This window comes from Rosa rugosa, chromosome 1, assembly GCF_958449725.1.
Source record: "Rosa rugosa chromosome 1, drRosRugo1.1, whole genome shotgun sequence".
Classification (NCBI taxonomy): domain Eukaryota; kingdom Viridiplantae; phylum Streptophyta; class Magnoliopsida; order Rosales; family Rosaceae; genus Rosa; species Rosa rugosa.
This window is the reverse complement of record NC_084820.1, coordinates 6,599,762-6,613,203: the sequence shown is the minus strand read 5'-3', so window position 1 is coordinate 6,613,203 and position 13,442 is coordinate 6,599,762. Positions and strand designations below refer to the sequence as shown.

At 38.4% G+C, this 13,442-nt stretch overlaps 1 long non-coding RNA gene and 1 pseudogene across 1 annotated transcript; one reads left to right on the top strand and one right to left on the bottom strand.

The window, feature by feature from the left end:
- Positions 1 to 2,265: 2,265 nt before the first annotated feature.
- On the bottom strand, positions 2,266 to 4,037 carry LOC133727081 (uncharacterized). The gene is made up of 3 exons (XR_009855005.1): positions 3,301 to 4,037; positions 2,823 to 2,961; positions 2,266 to 2,695 (listed from the first exon to the last, which is right to left on the bottom strand). It is a non-coding gene; the product is annotated as an uncharacterized LOC133727081 (long non-coding RNA).
- Positions 4,038 to 9,135: 5,098 nt separating this feature from the next.
- LOC133713358 (uncharacterized) lies at positions 9,136 to 13,343 on the top strand (annotated as a pseudogene).
- The last annotated feature ends 99 nt before the right edge of the window (positions 13,344 to 13,442 follow it).

Sequence of the window (13,442 nt, the reverse complement as noted above, 5' to 3'; positions counted from 1 at the left end):
GAAAGTATAGAGAAATTAAATATAATTTTTTTGGTATAATTATTGTCCTTAATAGTCATTTTATAAGAGGTTATATATGTCATTTAATAATTCATAATAGAGTGAGGTCAACTGAGCAGATTTGGAGGTCCCAATAGAAACACTCTTCCTCTAAAAGAGGTGTGTGAATTTGGGTGTAGAATTAAATTCCCCTTTATTTTTCTGATGAAAAAAGTACTTTGTTAAGAACGATTGATGTTAATTGGTACTTAGAGCAACTCCAACAACCCCCATATTTTAGTTTTTCTCTATTTTAGGGAAAAATGAGTCTCTTTTGCTCCAACAGATTCCCTATAACTTTCTCCATTTTAGGGAAAGTGAGGAGAGAGAAAACAAAATTCCCTAAATTTACAGCAAGCTCTAAAATTTTAAGGAAGAATTTGGATATTTTAGAGATTGCTGTAAACTAGGGAATCTGTTGGAGTTGAAGAAGAAAAATTGCTTAAAGCTTTGACTTTTGCTTCCCTATAATACAAAAATTATAGAGAAGCTGTTGGAGTTGCTCTTACATATGAAACATATTGTTAGCCCAACATGCTAATGGTTCAACAAAACGTTTACTCACATCCTAATGTCCTATACGCAAAAGGACTCACATTAATTAATCAAGAAACTGAATGTGAACGAACCGAAGTAGTTAGATTAGGCAGATCGACGGAAATAAGTAAGTAATTAATAGTAGTTACCTTTTCTTTCTCTTCAGTTCTGGTTAAGATAAGTTAAGTTGTATACAGCTCGGTGGTCAGTAGCCATAATTTGCTTAAAACTTTCCTAGCGGAAACAGCTTTCCTACTTCCAAGAGCCAATTAATACAAAGTTACAAACCAATCTCAAAGCTTCTATATATAATCAAGAAAACCAGGAACTACATGTCTACATTAATCAATCAATCAATCAAGAGAAAGTCAAGTAGAGACTGTCGGTTTGATTTCCCTCCAATCGTTTCGAGAATGGAACAGGAAAACTCGTCGACATCAGAACTTACAAGCAGTAATCCTCTTGATTTTGGACTACTAGACGTCCTCTCGGACTTGAATGTTCAACCAAGAGAGGCTTGTCAGCTTGCACCTCTCGTTCTTCTCGCGGATTCGGAATATTTCGGATGATCGACCAAGAAGCTCTAGTGTGGAATCTCTTGTTCTCTCCGACTTGAATGATGAACCAAGAAACCCTAGTGTGGTATGTCTTGATCTTTTCCCGGACTTGAATGATCGATGAGCCAACAAATAGTGACCATTCCGTGGACTTGAGTCATGAGCTAGAAAACCCTAGTGTGGTAACTCTCGATCTGTTCCCATCATCAAAAGAAGATGACAAAGAGGAATGCTCAACAACACAGATACTCGCCATTAATACCACTCCTACTCCATGTCCATCAAACAATAATGTTGTCTCCAGCTGTAGCATCACCACTACTGAAGTACAAGAAGAAACCGGTGTCATTGCCCCTATTACTTCTCCTACTCCACGTCTACTAAGCAATAATATTGTATCCACACTACTAGAATTATGGCCCCAGACATCGGCCAAAAACCGATGAGAAACAAAAACCCGACCGATGTCTTTGTGGGTGATGAGAAAGATCCGGAAAATGCAGACATCGGTTTTTAGCCGATGTCTAGTATTCGTATAGACATCGGTTCCTAATTATAAATCGATGTAAATAGGTTTAAATGATAACAAACTTACATGTTTTACTATTGTTAAACCCACATTTTATTGTATTTAATGCTTAAAGAAATATATATTACACAACACCAGTTTGCGTTTTAACATCGTTATTGATTTAAGAACCGATGACTGATACTGTTACAGACATCAGTTCCCATTTTGGAACTGATGTCTGGTACTCAGTAACATATCATTTTCGACAAAAAATCGATGTCTGTATATTTTAGTAACATCGATTTCCATTTTGGAACTGATGTCTGGTACTCAGTAACATATCGTTTTCGAAAAAAAATCGATGTCTGTATATTTTAGTAACATCGATTTCCATTTTGGAACTGATGTCTGGTACTCAGTAACATATCGTTTTCGACAAAAAATCGATGTCTGTATATTTCAGTAACATCGATTTTCATTTTGAAACTGATGTATCTGTATTACTAGACATCAGTTTTTATGGTTAAAATTGATTTCAACTTTATATCTAGACATCACATTCTATAAAGAGGATGATGTCCACAAAATATGTAGCTGCTGTTATAAATTGCAATTTCAATAGTTGACAAGAGTGATTTGAATATTGGAGTATTATATCTGAAATCATCATCCTTAATAGTTTACAAAATGGGCAAAATAAAACCCCAATTCACCTACTACAAGGCTAGCCTAGCAATTAGTATTCATGTTTGTTCATAATTGCTACAAAAAAGTTAATTAAAAGCTAGCCTAACTCAAAATCAAGAAACTGGTCAGAACCTACAGCAGAGTCTGTAAGTAGTCGGCTACTTCAATGCGGACCTCGTCAAGTTGTTGTTGGGTATACCCTTTCCGATCCTTCATCCACATTGGAACTACCCAGAACAAGATAAAACCCAGGTTTGTTATGAACCCAAGGTAGAAGTGATGCAAACATAAAAGCCAGCACCATTCAGATTTGTGCTTGAATGTTTTGCAAACCTAAGTTCTCAGCATTAGATCCTCCAGCTATCTGTCAACCAAAAACCACATTGATGAATCATGTATAGCATTATTGCTTATGGTCAAATCCTGATCTCAATAGAGCCACACAAGGAGGAAAAGAGGGGGAGGAGGGGTTGAAGGTAGATAACTTTTACCTTATATCGTGGTCGTTTTCCTGTCACTGCTTGAAACAGCGTCAGAAGTGCAGAAATAACACCATCTATACTGATATCAAGATGCCATGCGCCAATTTCATCTGCTAGAACCTTTGCCCGTGATTTTGTCGATTCGGAGCTGCAGTAAAACCTAGTTACTGAGTTACTTTATATCATATTATGAGAATTAATCTGCAGGAGAATCCTTGTTAACTTTCCCAATACCTCTATGTTCACTATCCTAAACGTGAGACGCTTGTTTTAGACTATATGCAAAAAGCTTGCTCAGGTTTACTTGAAAATGGTATGGTTCTAATATGGAATATGTAAACTCTATCACGAGTGAGCATGCAAGGCTAATGATCAACGTATTCTACGTTTCACATATGGCTACAATCCATGCATCATGCAGCCCACAAGTCAATGGCACAAAAATAAATGAAACAAATGGTAAATAGGGTAGTTTAGAAAAACTAACCTTTTACCACAAGCTGACACATGCAGCCAACTATGGCAGCCACAGACGAGCTATCTGCTCCACCAGAAAGGGGTAGCAGAAACCCAGAAGCTCCACTTCTTCTTAAATAGTCCCATAACCAACAAGCAGGACCAAAGGCTATTTCCTCTTCAGGAGAGTGATACTTAATCTGCAGATCATAGGTTATATTCAATTAATATATGGAAGTGACAGATCCAAGAATATTTAGAGGATCCTCAGGCCAAATGAGTCTCCAAAAACATGGGATTTATCATAAAGTAATCTGAAAGTACTAGTTCACTGAAGCTAACATATACATTCCTATTATCCAAGACTTGTTTCATTTAATAATACCACAAATTAACCACATAGCTCTAACATCCAAAATTACAAAACAATAATAATAGAAACTGAGCTCAGTATCACTAAATGAATTTGGCAATTAAGAATCTCAATCTCAAAGAAGATAATCAAGAAATTATTGAGAAAATGCCACAAATTTTAACTTTTACGGGATAGTTCTCATATATAGGTAGGCATAACAATTACCAAGAACCCAAAATGCTAAGGATCAGCAACTTGATATTTTACTGATGGTAACAAGCAAAAAAGAAAACGAAACATAGGAAAGAACTAAGAGTAAGAAGCTATATATAAGTAGAAAACAATCTCATTGCATCAAAAAGGGATCCAAGATGACACAAACTATTATCATGTAAAGTCTGACTTAATTAAGCATAGAAAAGCATCAAGTTTGATGGAACAATAGATTTCAAACCCAATCAGTAAACTTGGATGGCTTGCTGAGCTAATCCATCAGCAGCTACGTCTGTGTAGGAAAACAAAAGAGAAACCTGTAACATGTTAAATTGAACTAACAAAATCCTGTCTATATTTTAAACATAACCAAGTGAGTAAATTTATGACAAGGAAAATATGAAATACTAGAGACGAAAAAAACATACCTCAAGAGCACTGCTGGTTAATGAAATCAGCAGAGTTTCATAAACTTGCCATTTAGTCCAAAAGTGAACTAGAGGAGCCTGTAAAAACATAAACGGAAACAGCAAGACGTCAGAACTCAAAATTTAAGTAACTTACCAATGGCAAAGTACTTTGCTTCAAATAATGCAGCTGATAGAAAACTGTGCACAGAACTTTTCTAGATATATTATTCTTGGAGTAAACTATAATCTTAGTTTCTTAGCATGTTTAATATTAAATGTGAATTAAGCAAAAAAGTCCCCTGTAAACACTTGCTTCCTATATGAATATACTTCACAGGAAGAAGACACTATCTTCACAAGCTTTTAGTTAGTTAACCTTGGTTCAGTGTCACGCTGCAGTGGCTGCCAAATGCAAAAATGCTCTATTGCAAAAGTAGACAACTGGCATGGACTCATCGATATCACATTATCATATCTTATTCCAATCAATCCATATATCAGGGATGTGAGAAATCCCCTTGAGGAACTGATTCTAATTCTGGACAACTATCTATGTGCAGAAACTCAAGAGATGGAAATATTGTGTGCATTTCTTCTGGCAATGACCGAAATTTCTTACAACTTTCAATGTGCATAGACAACTAAATAATTTACTAAAAAACTCCAATATAATTTTCCATCTTACTGTTGGAAAATTGAGAATAGACAAGTACACCACCATCTTAGAGTTCTCATCAACAATAAAAGGTTTGAGCGACATGTGCTTGTAAAGGGTTCTAACAATGGTGCACCTTGCCTTCCTCCAATCTCAAAATTGTGCAAACTGCAAGACCACACAGAACACCTCTACTTATGAAAATATCATTTTACCAAAACCCAGAAATTAACAGCATATGTCAAACTCAATGCCTAAAATGAGAACCTGATAAATGGAGCTTCCAATTGGGGAGAAGGGAATAGAGGACGGTCCTCATCAAATGAAGACTTATGACACTAGCAAAAGATTTATGACACCAGTAAAAAATCCAAATACCCACAGCCCCCTTGAAACTAGTAATAATCTGCTAAACTCACCATCATCATATCATACATGTTCTCAACCTAAATAGCAATTGGATAAGCATCCATACACAAAAATCTAAAAACAAAAGCAATGAAATGAATTGTATCTAACCTGCATCTTAATTTTTTATTGCAAAGCTTAGAATACCAGCACTACACCGCAAAGCCCAATAGCCTGAACAGGTTCTGATTGTTCTGCATGCACAAAATAAAGAGTAAAAATCACAAGCAAATGAATCTATGATATTGAACTAGTTCAAAGCTGAGCTGAAAGTTGAAATGAAGAATAATCATATTGAGAATTTCGATTGAAAATTCTATATCACCTCAAACATCCAAACCTTTAGCAACGAAATTGATATAAATCAAACTTTTCGTCTCCGAAAATTTGATAGTGGATGTTCAATTGAAACTCTGAATTGAAGATAGGAATCGTACCTTTTCCGGTGAGGGATGAGAGAGAGAGAGAGAGAGAGAGAGAGAGAGAGAGAGAGAGAGAGAGAGAGAGAGAGAGAGAGAGAGAGAGAGAGAGAGAGAGTGAAAGTGAGTGAGAGAGAGAGTAGCTTGGTCCGAATCGAACATAGATTGTGGGAGCAGATCTGAATTTCTATCTTCAACTAACAATATTCGATCTAAACTTTCAATCTTAAATTCGAACCATCCGGCACCAACATTTAAATCACCAACAAACACCACAAATCGAGAATCAAATTAGGGTTTGGATGGTACATACAAATGAAAGGAAGGAAGGCGAAGAACATGAGAAAGCCAGGGCTGCCCTTGAGGAGATCGTTGAGCGGAGCGTAGAGAACGGGAACGGTGAAGAAGGAGATGGCGGTGGTGAGGAGGAGCTGATTCTCGCCTTTGCTGAGGCCGGGGTACAAGACCTCGCCGGACTCGATGTCGACCTCTTCGGGCTTGCCGGGGTACAAGGAGAAGTAGCCGGCTATGGCGCCGACGAGAGGGAGGAGGCGATTAATGAGGGAGAGATAGTAGCCGTGGAAAGAGAGTTGGAGAGGAAGGAGGAGAGCACTAGGGTTTCAGGGAAGAGCGAGAGAGAGAGCTGAGAAAAAAATGCAAGTGTTGGGGGGAATGAAATAATTGGTCCCCGCGTTTCTCAAAAGTTTCAAACTTAGTCCCTCCGCGTTTTTGAAAATTTTTCGTACGAAACTTTTCTCATCGGTTTCTTTGGTGACTGATGTCCATAATAACAATAGAAATCGGTTTCTTCACAAACTGATGTTAACATGATTTTTAACATCAGGTGCAATCCTGACCGATTTAATAGTGGTGATGTCTAATGACATTATTCTAGTAGTGCCACTATCATTGAAATGGACCCCACTCCTCCTCATGTCAGTCAAATATTGAGAAAATATTTGTGAGTGAGAATTCTTCTATATTATTCACAATTGTGTAAGGGATATATATACAAAACCCTATTGTACTATACTTGTACTACACATTAGTACAATCTAGTATAGAAAACTAATTCCTATAAGGAAACCACTGAATACACATATTCTCTAGATGACTCACGCGTCAACTAATAATGACTGACATGTTAACATAATGACTCACACGTCAACACTCCCCCTCAAGTTGGGGCATAAACATCTCGAAGACCCAACTTGCCTAGTGAGTCATAGAACAACTTGCTGGATACAGCTTTGGTGAGTATATCTGCTAATTGTTCCTCAGTAGGAACAAAAGGAAAGGTAATCAACCTTGCGTCCAACTTTTCCTTAATGAAGTGTCGATCAACTTCCACATGCTTCGTTCGATCATGTTGCACATGATTCTGAGAGATTTCAATTGCAGCTTTGTTGTCACAATACAGCTGCATAGCTGACTTAGGCTTAAAACCCAAATCTCGGAGAAGATTACGTAACCATAGGAGTTCACACACTCCATGTGCCATACCTCGATATTCAGCTTCAGCACTTGACCTTGCAACAACCTTCTGTTTCTTGCTCCTCCAGGTAACAAGGTTTCCTCCCACAAAGGTAAAGTAGCCAGATGTAGACTTCCGGTCTGTGATACAACCAGCCTAATCAGCATATGTATACCCACTAACATCAAGGTGTTGATGTTTTGAGAACATTAAACCTTTTCCTGGTGCAGACTTCAAATACTTCAAGATCCTCACTACCGCATCCATGTGTCTTTCACTTGGATTGTGCATAAACTGACTCACAACACTAACTGCATAGGCTACATCAGGTCTAGTATGTGATAAGTAAATCAGACGTCCCACTAACCTTTGGTACTGAGGTTTGTCAGTTGGAACTTGATCAGGGTATTCTGCCAGTTTGTGGTTTTGCTCAATTGGAGTATCAATTGGGCAACAATCTAACATGCCTGTTTCTGCCAAGAGGTCCAGCACATACTTTCTCTGACATAAGAAGATACCATCTCTCCCCCTGGCGACCTCTATCCCCAATAAATACTTTAAGTCACCTAGATTCTTCATCTCAAATTCGGATGATAACCTCTCCTCAAGGCTTTCAATTTCTGCTAGATCATTCCCTGTAATCACCATGTCATCTACATATATGATTAGCACAGTCACCTTCCCCTTTTGGTGTTTCAGGAACAAGGTGTGATCAGAATTGCTCTGCTTATATCCAAAGCGTCTCATGGATTGAGTAAACCTGCCAAACCATGCACGGGGTGACTGTTTCAGTCCATAAAGGGACTTTTTCAACCTGCACACAATATCACCTGGTATGTCAGGTATATAACCAGGAGGTAAGTTCATGTAAACTTCTTCAATTAGCTCTCCATAAAGGAAAGCATTCTTAACATCAAACTGATGGAGTGGCCAATTCAGGTTTGCTGCCAGTGACAATAACACTCGAACAGTATTCATCTTGGCTACTGGAGCAAAAGTCTCATCATAGTCAATCCCGTACGTCTGAGTAAATCCTTTAGCCACCAACCTTGCCTTATATCTGCTTATTGTGCCATCTGCATTATGTTTCACAGTGAAGACCCACCTACATCCAACTAGCTTTTTTCCACGAGGTAGTGGTACAAGTTCCCAGGTGTGATTCTTCTCTAATGCCTCCATTTCTTCCTCCATTGCCTTGGCCCACTTTGGGTCTCTCATAGCCTCCTGCACTTTGTTAGGTACAGATACAGTGGATATTTGATTCACAAATGATGCATAAGGTTTGGATAACCTATGGTGTGACACAAAGTTAGCTACTGGATATTTGGCTTTAGCAGTTATGGAAGGTTCATACCTTTTTGCTGGTTGACCGCGGGTGGTTCTACTAGGTAACACATATGTAGAAGAGACAGACTCTACTGGATTACCAGATGAAGATACTGGACATACCTGAGTTGGAGCTTCTTGACCAGAGATTTCAGCATTAGGGGGTGGAGTATCAGGTAAGGGGGAAGCCTGTATAGAATCTTCTTCAACTTCAGAAGTCGATTGGTCGACGTCGATGTCTTCTTGTCTGGGGATTGACATGTCAACTCCCCCTTTTTTTGATAGGTCGACTGCTTGATTAGTCGACTGTAAGATTTCTTTGACTGATAGGTCAACTCCCCCTGTCGACTGGTCATTAACGACTTCAAGTCTAGGGATTGACATGTCAACTCCCCCTGTCAACTCTGGAATGTCAGATTTGACCAATCACATGATGTCTTATATGTGCCTGACTTGTCTCATCATCTAATCTCGGTTCCCCAGCTCAATACTCAATCCATGTGCTATGTAACATTCTTTCCTATGTATGTTCTTTTTCAGGATCTTCTGACCAGGGAGGTAATCGGCAGGGGGTATCTGAGGGGAAGACTGTTTCATCTGGACCAAGCATATGTTGGGGAGAAGCCAAGGAAGACTGCATCAGTCGCTTTGACTTTTAACAATGTCCCTAGTGTTTCCATTAATAAGAGAAAACCAATGGATATAGACTACTCTTCTCATGATCCTAATCCAAAAGCACCAAAGCGTAAAAAGAAAGCTGCTCCTTATGACCGTCGAAAACCTAGAAAGAGCTTTGCTCCCCATCCGGATGAAATATTTGAAAAGTGCGCCGCCATAGATAAGACTCTCTGCCGTAATATCAAGGTGTCGATCATGCTGACTGTGAGGAACATTCCCCCAAAGGAAGTCGGAAGTATAGGTGACATAGAAGAGCTTGCAGAAGAATTTATGCAACAACTCGACATGAGGATAAAGGGAAAATAGCTAGCCAACTAGACGTGCAGCGTTTATCTTCTTTCAGAGCCATAACATGTCGTTTTGATCGAATAGAGCATGCAAACGGTACAATTAAGTTCACTAGCATGTCCAGCCGTTCAAGGCCTAAACCCTGTTTAAGTTCTTGAAAAATATTTGAGCTAGGTTGTCTCTGTTTTAGTGATCGAAGGAGATTCCAAATTGCTTATTAATGCATCCAATGGCATTGCTCCAACTTGGAGGATTAAGCCTTTGGTTCAAGGAATCTAAAAGGTTGGTTGGATTATTTTAAAGCTAGCATAACCTTTCTTCATGTTTTGAAAGAAGTTAACTTCATGATGCTTTGCTAAACTAGGCACTCCTACCTAGCTATGCTAATCAACTCATCGTATAGACTATAGAGTATAGATCATGTTGATTGTAGTCTACATCAATGAGATCACTTATGTAGTCTTGGTATAGGGTTTTCCATTAGAACTCAAGGTTGATGAATCACTTAATTGAATAAAAAAGATACATTTACTTGTGAAAATTCTTCTATATACGGACAGTGTGAGTTATCAAACATTGCTGTTGCATTGGAGAATGAAGGAATTAGCTCCTTCCGTTTTGACTTTGCTGGAAATGGGTAAGGCTGTGAATCTTGGTTATCTGAGTTTAATAGGTTCTATGAACAGTTTCAGTACAGACATTGTAATGGTGTTGATTTAGCTGTGGTATTTATGTTTTCAGGGAAAGTGAAGGTACCTTTCAGTATGGTCATTATCGCAGAGAGGCTGATGACTTGCATGCCGTAGTCCAACACTTCTATGGGGCAAATCGTGTACCAAGTGCAATCCTTGGGCACAGTAAAGGTGTGTTTGATTGCTTTGCAATTCTTGTGAAATTTTACTTTTAGTGAAACTCATTTTAATGTACCGTACTTGCTTTTAGTGAAATTCATTTTTAAGTACCATAATTTTGCTTTTAGTACAGTCTTGACCATGAGTTAGCTTGAAGTATTCCTGTAAAGTTATTGTTCATACTTGATAGATCTTTCACGGTTGGTACTGGGTGGTATATATTGAAAACAGAGTATTTGTTTATCTTATGCCAAAATCATTGCTGAAAATGCTGCTTCAGGAGGTGATGTTGTGCTCGTATATGCTTCCAAGTATCATGACATTCCTTCCGTTGTCAATGTTTCTGGGTGTTATGATCTGAAGAGAGGCCGTAAAGAACGCTTGGGAGAAGACTTTATGCAAAGAATCAAGAAGGAAGGATTCATTGATGTTCAGCATCAGCATGGTAATTTGCTAATTCTACTTTATGTGTGGTGATCTCCAGAAACTCACATGGTAGGGAAGAAATGGCCTAGATAAAGATTTCAACTGTTTCAGCTTTTGTATTCATTCGCTTTCTGGAATCAGTATATTGTTTTCTGCAGTGTTGCTGTATAAAACAGACTTGAACTCCAAAAACTCATATGGTAGGGCAGAAATGGCCTAGATAAAGATTTCAACTGTTTCAGCGTTTGTATACCTTCGCTTTCTGGAATCAGTATAATGTTATCTGCAGTCTTACTGTATAAAACAGACTTGTCATATACTGTCTGTACCATAATTGCTTTATCCTATTTTCTTCCCTTCATAAACAGTCTTACTGTATAAAACAGACTAGTCCTATACTGTCTGTACCATAATTGCTTTATCCTATTTTCTTCCCTTCATAAATTTGTGAGAATTGTTGTTCTATTGACAATGTTGAAGGACCAACTTACCTGTTTTTTTCGAATTCGGAAAAGAATTATCTGCGACCACAAGGTTTAGAAATAATAATGGTTATAGTTGCAACTTTTGAGTCAAAAGTCTATGCTTTTGATAATTTACTAGGCAGAGTGACTATAGACAAGGCCTGAAGAGTAGATGCTTTTGTTAACCTAGGAGTATTGGCCAAAAAGATAAACTAACCTGGCAGAGTGAATGTGAGGTATTCCTGAAGACTGGCTGCTTTACTAACCTTGAATATATATGCAATCACTCTCAGACACACACCTACACAAGCTGGTATGCTGGTCGCACATAGTTAATGGATACTATGCTTGCAGGAAGTTATCGTGTGACTGAGGAAAGTTTGATGGATCGCCTAAGTACAGATATGCATGAAGCATGCCTTCAGTTTGACAAAGATTTTCGGTAAGCAAACTATAGCTAAATCTTTCTTGTTGTTTAATGTTTGCCTTTTTTGATCTTATTTTCTTGCATTTTCTGCATGACCAAGTTTCTCAGTGATTCTTAATTTCTTATACTGGGTGTTAACTGTGTCCACGGGTCTGCTGATGAAACCGTCGCTGTTGAAGACGCATTAGAGTTTGCCAAGATTATACCTAACCACAGATTACATATCATAGAGGGAGCTAACCATTTCTACAGCTCACATCAAGCCGAGTTGGCATCAGTTGTTGTGGACTTCATAAAAACATCTCTGCAGCAGGACAAGGCTACTGCTTAGTTGGTCCTTCTATACTAACAGTATGCGATTTGCCTGGTGGTTGGTTGTTTCAAGTGATAACAAAGTTGGTCATTGTTTTCTATCGACTACTGTGGGACTTACCTTGACATTCATAACTGCTGAGTGCTGACAACCTTCCTTCACCGACTTGGTGCTGTGCCAGAGAATTAAGATACCTAGTGACCTTAATTATGGTTTAATTTTTCGAGGAATTACACTCTCTATTGTGTATGCAAATCAATGTTATACATGTATAGGGATTGTCTTATAAACTTCACGCAATTCTATATGAAACCATTTTCTTGTAACCTAGTCAACTTATCATTTTTCTTCAGATTCATTAAGATTGATTCATTCTATTCAGACGCAATTTCGTGAGATTAATTTTTTGAGTACGGGTACTATGAAGAGTACGGTTACTGAGCTTTGCATTTTGCATTGGATTGGTATTAGTGGCCGGGCCATCTAAAAAGCACCAAGAATTGTTGAAGTTATGTGGCATATTCCCTCTATTTATGAAATCAAGATCAACACAGATGGTGCAGCTCGAGGCTCTCCTGGTTCGGCAGGTTTTGCTAGGTTGTTTTGTGGGTAATCTTGGTGTTGCTGCTACTTTGGAAGCTGAGCTGCGTGCGGACATTCATGCCATTCAACTGGCCTCTCAGAGAGGTTGGCATTCGCTTTGGATCGAAAGTGATTCTACATCGATGATTCATTTCCTTTCCTCCCTTAAAGTGGATGTGCCATGGCGTTTTACTACTGAATGGTTTAATTGTCGGGCTATTCTTGCTGCTATGAATGTAAAGGTTTCACCTATTTTTCGGAAAGGTAATAGTGTTGCTGACTGCATAGCTAATTTTGGTGTGGATAATGGGGGTGTTCACTGGTGAGATTCGTGTCCTCCTTGTGCAATTGCAGCTTATTCCCGTGATTGAGAGCTGGTTTAGCCAACTATCGCTTCAGTTTTTGACTTATTGGTGGTCATCTCCAGGTTCCTGACATATTGTAATTTATGTTCTCCATTTGCTAATTATGGTTTGTCTCTAACACGTTTAAGAGTTGTATCCATACCAGTCTAAAAATTCCTCAGATTTTTTAGTATAATAATCCTTAATTTGTGGCCTCCGAACTGTGTTCTTAGCTAGGTTGTCTCTGTTTCAGTGATCGAAGGAGATTCCAATTAAGTTGCTTATTAATAGATCCAATGGCATTGCTCAAACTTGGAGGATTAAGCCTCTGGTTTAAGGAACCTTAATTTGGTTGGATTATTTTAAAGCATAGCGTTTCTTCTTGTTTTAGATCGAAGAAGCTAACTTCATGATGCTTTGCTACAATAATCGAACTTCACTCTCTCTCTCTCTCTCTCTCTCTCTCTCTCTCTCTCTCTCTATGTGTCCAGTTACCTGTTTTTCCCTTTCTCTTTGTTTTGAAAGAAAATCATTGAGGGC